We start from the raw sequence: 7,364 nt of genomic DNA on the forward strand, positions 1-7,364 counted from the left end.
CTCAGCCTCCCAAGTAGCTGGGACTACAGGCGCCCGCCACAACGCCTGGCCATTTTTTGGTTGCAGCCATCATTGTTGTTTGGCGGGCCCAGGCTGTGGCTGGCGCCTTAGCCGCTTGAGCCACAGGCGCCGAGCCAAAGAATCCGATTTTAAAATGGTATTGAGGCTAGAGAATATTGTGATAAACAGGATTCTATTGCCACCTAGTGGCTAATAGTGGAATGTAAGCTTGGAACAGAAAATAAGGAAATTTGGGAGTCAACAATTTGGGAGTGGCCTAACATTCCTTACAAGAAAATCTCAGCATATAAAAGCACATAAGTCAAAATAAATATGACCAACTAGATAGGCAGCACCGAGGCTTCTGTGATTTGGTGTGCTTTTAACAGAAGCTGTGAAAATATGCTAAGCATTGTTCTGTTACCAAACAAGCATAATTATATTTTTTATGTTGAGTTAAAAAAAAATCAAAGGATAAAAAATTTCAATTGGGCAAATAAGTTCAAGATATCTATTGTATGACATGGTGACAATAATCATAACAATGTGTTGTATACTTGAATATTGTTAATATATTTTGTGTTCTCACCATATAAAAATGGTAAGTATGTAAGGTACATATAGATATTAATTAGCTTGATTTAGCCATGAGTCACTGTATACATAAATCAAACAGCATGTTGTACATCATACATATACAATTTTTGTCAAATAAAAATATTTTTAAAAATAGATATACATGTTTTTATTGCCAAGTTGTATGAGACAGTAATAATTAAAGATGCCAACAGAAGGCAAGCCTTCAACATCAACTTTGGAAAGGAGAAGGTACAGAGTAGAGAGTCCCAGTACCTGCCAAGTGGGGATGATCATCAGAGAGAATCACTTTGGGCAGTGCTGTCCATCACCACTTTCTCCTCTCATGAAAATGTTTTATGTCTGGCTGTCCAGTGGAGCAACCGCTAGCCACAGATGGTTCTTGAGCACTTAAAATGCTAGTGGCTAGTGCAACTGAGGGGCTGAAGTTTTTATTTAATTTTAAATTATTTAAATTTAAATTATTGCATTCATACATATACTAATAGCTACCATATTGGATAGGCAGGGCAGAGTGTACAATCTTTCCCTAAAAATAAATGTAGACTTTCTCTGAGTAGTTTTTAAGGGAAGCAGGACAGACCATCTGTAAGAGAAAGTGCTAGATAATTGAAAAACTGAAAAAGAATTTAGGAAGTGGTAGGATGGTGAAGATACTATCTGGTCATGGCTCTGTGAATATCAGAACCCAACAGCAGCATGACAGGCCATTAGCACATTAATCAATTTACACAAGAGACCGGGCACTCTGGGACACTGAGGCAGGTAGATTGCCTGAGCTCGGGAGTTCAAGATCAACCTGAACAAGAACAAACTCTATCTCTACTAAAAATAGAAAACACTAGACTGGTGTTGCGATGGACACCTATAGTCACAGCTACTTGGGAGGTGAGGCAAAAGGATTTCTTGAGCCCAGGAGTTCGAGGTTGTGTGAGCTATGATGCCATGGCACTCTGGCCTGGGTGACAGACTGAAACTCTGTCTCAAAAAATAAATAAATAAATTTACACAAGAGATTAAGGAAGCATCAAAAATAGTTCAACTTTAGCAGATAAAAAAGCTATATCCATAGAAATAATTTTGATGAACCCTCAACTCATGCAGGCTAAAAGAAGCAAGCCAAAGGGGACACGAGACACGAAGCTTATAAACCTTAAGAACGAATTTCTCTCAGTGTATACAGGGAGGGGACACTTCCACACCTCCTTTGATTCATATTCTGAGTTTAAACCCTTTCTGATCCTAAGTCGGAAGACATCTGACAGGTTTTTTTGTTGTTGCGTTTGTTGGCCTGCTCCCCTGGAGGAAAAATGCAGACACCTTTCTTACAGGAGAAATTTCATCACTCAGCTTTTGAGCAATGTGAGGAACAGAAATTCAAGAAAGAGAAGAACATCATCTTCTGACACTGAGGAAAAGCTAACTGGGAAGATGCATTTTATAACGCAAAATGAAAAACAAAATCAACAAAAGATTGCATGGTTTGCAGCAGAAGAAACCAGAAAGGTGGAAGGAGAGAAACCATTTTCTACTGTGACACACGCAGGAGGAAGCCTGGACTTCATCCTGGAGATTGCTTCAAGAAGTATCACACTCAAAAAAATTATTAACAAACATAAATACTTTAATCATTTTACATAACCTAAAATAGATAATAAAATCATAAGTTCATATTTATGTTTTTCTCCTTTAAACCTGTAGGATAATCTTTTCTGTGGCTGCAAAGCTTAGGAGGCTCCTGGCCAGTCACACTTGTCAGATCTTATTGTCCTATGTGCTTCTTTGCTCCCTATCCCCAATTCCTCTCAATAAAGTAGTTTGAGGGCAGCGCCTGTGGCTCAAAGGAGTAGGGCGCCAGCCCCATATGCCAGAGGTGGTGGGTTCAAACCCAGCCCTGGCCAAAAACTGCAAAAAAAAAAAAAAAAGTGATTTGAAACCTCTTCAGAAAACTACTCCACCAACCTCTTTCCCACCCAAAGTAAATAAGAGCTGGGGAGTATGCAGGTGGCAAAAAATCGGACTGGAATTTTGTTCTAAAGGCAGATCCTCTCATAGGACAAAACAAACAACCCCAATGTCCTCCCCTCCAGATCGAGGGTCTGGGGATACTCTGCACTGTAGTAAAAACCTTTTAGACAAAGGACAATATTTAGGAATGCCAAAAACTTTAGGATATAGGATCAGTGGCAACTTTTAATTAGGATAACCTAATCTAATAAGAAGGACGATTTTGAATACTGGGGTGTTTGGAGGAGAAAGTAACTAAGGTGGTAAGTAGCAATAACACTAATGAGGGATACAGAAAGCTAAGGAAGTTTCTGTGGTAATTTCACTTGCCCCAGGGTATATTATTTGGTTTTACTATCCAAATTCTGGAAGCTAGAAAAGCACTTACTTAACTGAACCTCTGGAATTCCACTTCCCTACAAAAAATGTAAATATAGAACAGTGCCAAGTCCCTAGGAGACCATGTAAAATAACAATTATAAAATAGTTGGAGAAGCTTGAGATAATCCCTCCCACCAATAGGACTCTTTAACAACTTATTTTGGCCAATCAAAAGGTTGGTAGCTCTTGGAAGTTAATTGTGAATTACAGCAATTTTTTTTTTTTTTTTTTTGGTTACCATTGGAAGAATGTCATGGCGTCATAGCTCACAGCAACCTCAAACTTTTGGGCTCAAGCAATCCTCTTGCCTCAGCCTCTCAAGTAGCTGGGACTACAGGTGCCCACCACAACACCCAGCTATTTCTTAGAGACCGGATCTCACTCTGTTCAGGCTGGTCTTGAACTCCTGAGCTCAGGCGATCCACCCATCTGGGCCTCCCAGAGTGCTGGGATTATAGGAATGAGCCACCACGCTCAGCCCTACAATATTTTTAAAGGTAGCTGATTCTGAAAAGTTCCAGGAATTGTTCTAAGCACTTTACATGTATTTAACCCATTTAATTATAAAAAATAAACTAAATGTGATTAGCACCAGACTTGATATCATTTTCTTACTAGACAATCTTGCTAAATCAGTCCTTGATTAGCACGCATGCATCCATCTGTTGATGTATTCTTTTCAATACCAAGAGATTATGTTTACCACCAATAGTCTGCTTTCACTTGGCAGCCCCAACAAGTGACCTTTACCATATTGCCACAGTTATTTCTCCCACCCTGAGGCATAATCCAATAAGTAGAATTTAAACAAATAGTCTAAACCAAATTAAGTATAAAAATTGTTCATTGCACTAATGACATTAACCAGGGGTGACTTAAAAAAATTATCTCCACGGCTTAGCACTTATGGCTCAAGTGGCTAAGGCGCCAGCCACATACACCTGAGCTGGCGGGTTCGAATCCAGCCTGGGCCCAAACAACAACGACGGCTGCAACCAAAAAATAGCCAGGCATTGTGGCAGGTGCCTGTAGTCCCAGTTACTTGGGAGGCAGAGGCAGGGGAATCACTTGAGCCCAGGAGTTGGAGGTTGCTGTGAGCTGTAATGCCAGGGCACTCTACCCAGGGTGACAGCTTGAGGCTCTATCCCAAAAAAAAAAAAAAAAAAACTATCTCCATAAGGAACCTTTTTGGGATGATAGAAATATCCTTTATCTTGATCACAGCAGTAGTTACATAAAAATATGTTAATCAAAACTTACACAATAAGGCTGGGCGCAGTGACTCACACCTGTAATCCTAGCACTCTGGGAGGCCCAGGCAAGTAGATTGCTTGAGCTCAGGAGTTTGAGACCAGCCTGAGCAAGAGCAAAACCCTGTCTAAAAATAGCCAGGTATTGTGGTGGGTGCCCACAGCATCTTGGGAGGCTGAGGCAAGAGGATTGTTCAAGGTTGCTGTGAGCTATAATGCCATGACACTCTACCGAGGGCAACAAAGTGAGACTCTGTCTCAAAAAAAAAACTTATACAATAGTACACCTAAGGAAGATAAATTTTACTGTATATAAATTATATCTCAGTAAATCTAATGTACTTTTTAAAAAAAAGAAAGAAAGAAAAAGGCATCTGCACCCTAAAAGTCTGTCTTTCCTCACTAATTTCATGAATAAAAAGGAATGAACCATAAAACAGCAAAAAAAAAAAGCTCAGCAAAGTTTTAGGTAGTGGAGGAGGGAAATTCAGCTAAGACAAAGAAAAATCCTTTGCTTTTGAACACACTATCCAAAAAAGAGAAACAGAAATTAATTGTCGGGCTGGGCATGGTGGCTCATATCTGTAATCCTAGAGGAGACTGAGGCAGGTGGATCACTTGAGTTCATGAGTTTGAGACCAACCTGAGCAAGAGGAAGAGCACTGTTTCTACCAAAAACAGAAAATAATAGCCTGGTGGAGTACTGCATGCCTATAGCCCCAGCTACTCAGGAAATTGAGAGAAGGGAATTACTTGAGCCCAAGAGTTTGAGGTTGCAATGTGCTACGACAACACCACAGCACCCTACCTGGGGCAACAGCAGGACAATTTGTCTCAAAAAAAAAAAGAGAGAGAAGAGAAAATTACTTGCTGTGTTTGAAGTCTGAAGAATACACATCACACATCTGTATTAAATTTGGGTCTCTTCATCAGATTAGTAAAAAGTAATCCAAATTTATGTGGGTCCTTAACAAAAAGATTCTACAGAATTGTGCTGTGCTGCCTGTGGCACTAGCTACATGTGGCCATTTAAATTAATTAAAACTAAATAAAATTAAAAATCAAGTTCTTCAGGTGCACTTGCCACATTTCAAGTGCTCAATAGCCACATGTGGCTAGTGGCCACCATATTGGATTGCAAAGACATAGAATATTTCCATCATCACAGAAAAATCTATAAGACAGCACTGCCTTAAGGGTCAAACAGGTGTAATCATTAAACCCTGTGATTTAATGATTTGAGTATTGAATACAAAATTATATGGCATGTGCCCCTGAGAATTCAGTCACTCATGTTTCTAAAAAATTATTAAAATCATCTTGGGATGATACATATTGTATCTATCCTAATGGTGCTCTACACAAAACCAATGCCTTCTCAGACACCTCAGAGGTAGGTATAAAAATAGAGGTAACTAACCATGGCGTCATGGAGGAAAGTGGACTGCTATCACATTGGCACAAGCTCTATGCACCTATGACAGCCTCCAAATATTTCAAGAAATCCCTGGGGGAGGTTTGCCAGCAAAACAAAACAGTATATTTGTTTTAAGACACCTACTATGATGCTTTGCCTAGAGGTATGGGCTTCCAAGCCATCACTGGTAGGATTGATTATATTGACATCTCCCTCATAAAAGCAAAAAATATATTCTTTTTTGGAGACAGAATCTCACTCTGTTGCCCCAGGCTAGCTAGAGTGCAGTGGCAACATAGCTTACAGCAACCTCAAACTCCTGGGCTCAAGTGATCCTCTTACCTCAGCCTCCTGAGTAGCTGGGACTACAGGCACCCACAACAACGCCAGGCTTGTTATTCTATTTTTTAGTAGAGATATGGTCTCCCTCTGGCTCAGGCTGGTCTCAAACTCCTGAACTCAAGCAATCTACCACCGTTGGCCTTCCAGAGTGCTAAGATTACAGGTGTGATCCTCCACACGTGACCAAAAAATATATTCTTAAACACTTGGTTTTATGCAAATTATAGAACTGCTTTATTAAAAGTGGCCACTGCAGAATCCTCCATTTCTGACTCTTACCCAATAAATTGCTCAGAGACATGATATGGCAGAGAGAGAATATAAATTGTTCCCCAATATCCATAGTCCCATGATTCCTTAGTAGAACTTTCCATTTTAATTGGGCACATGGACTTCAAGAATAAGTACTAGTTTCCCATTCTCCTTTCCAGATTCATGCGGCCACATGACCAAATTCTTCCCAATGAGCTCAAAGTAGAACTGTTGTGCACAACTTCTGGAAAGTGGACTTATAAAGAGAGGGTGGTTCTTATTTCTCCTTCCTGCTGACTGGAATACAAACATGGAAGCTGGAACTCAAGGAGTCACATCTGAGAGGGAAGAGCTATGGTGAGACTGAGGAAACAAAAAGACAGGAAAATCCCAAATCTCTGACACTATTCAACGCTACTCCATTCCTGGGGGTTCTATGTAAGAAAGAAATAAACTTCCATCTTGGTGGGGCTGCTATCATTTTCAAGGTTTTCTGTTTCTCACAGCTGAACATAATCCTTACTAAAACAGAACAAGCACGGACTCATCAAAATATAAAATAGAGCTTGGGATGGGCATGTCACCCCCAAATGTCAGATGTAGCAAAGGGATGGGATGGTTGCCCCAAGTCCCGGTTCGAGACCCTCACCGACAGGTTCCTGGCACGCTGTTTGTCCTCCTGGTGATCACGCCTTGCATGTGCCTTTTCCAACATCATGCCACTCCGTGGCGCTCATTAGTAAGGAGCAAGTGTGATTCTTTCTATTCAGCTGATCGGCGAGCCTCAAAACTCTATCAGGATAAAGAGTATCAGACACTCTTGTATATGTCAATAAGACATTTCTCGCGTTAGGGCCATCGCTAATGATTTCAGAAAAGACCTGCATGGATTATTCGTGGTAATGAGTCAATTACACAATTTAAAAGCAATTATACTTCCCAGGTTCCCATGTTTGAGCTCTATCTACCAGGTGCAAGACTTAGTCTCCTCAAAGCATTTGCAGTAAGAAGAAAATGGCTCGGCTCGGCGCCTATAGCTCAACCAGCTAAGGCGCCAGCCACGTACACCTAAGGTGGCGGGTTCGAATCCCCAGCCCGGACCCGCCAAACAACAATGA

Source organism: Otolemur garnettii, unplaced genomic scaffold (genome assembly GCF_000181295.1).
Source record: "Otolemur garnettii isolate 467f Iridium unplaced genomic scaffold, OtoGar3 scaffold00031, whole genome shotgun sequence".
Lineage (NCBI taxonomy): Eukaryota > Metazoa > Chordata > Mammalia > Primates > Galagidae > Otolemur > Otolemur garnettii.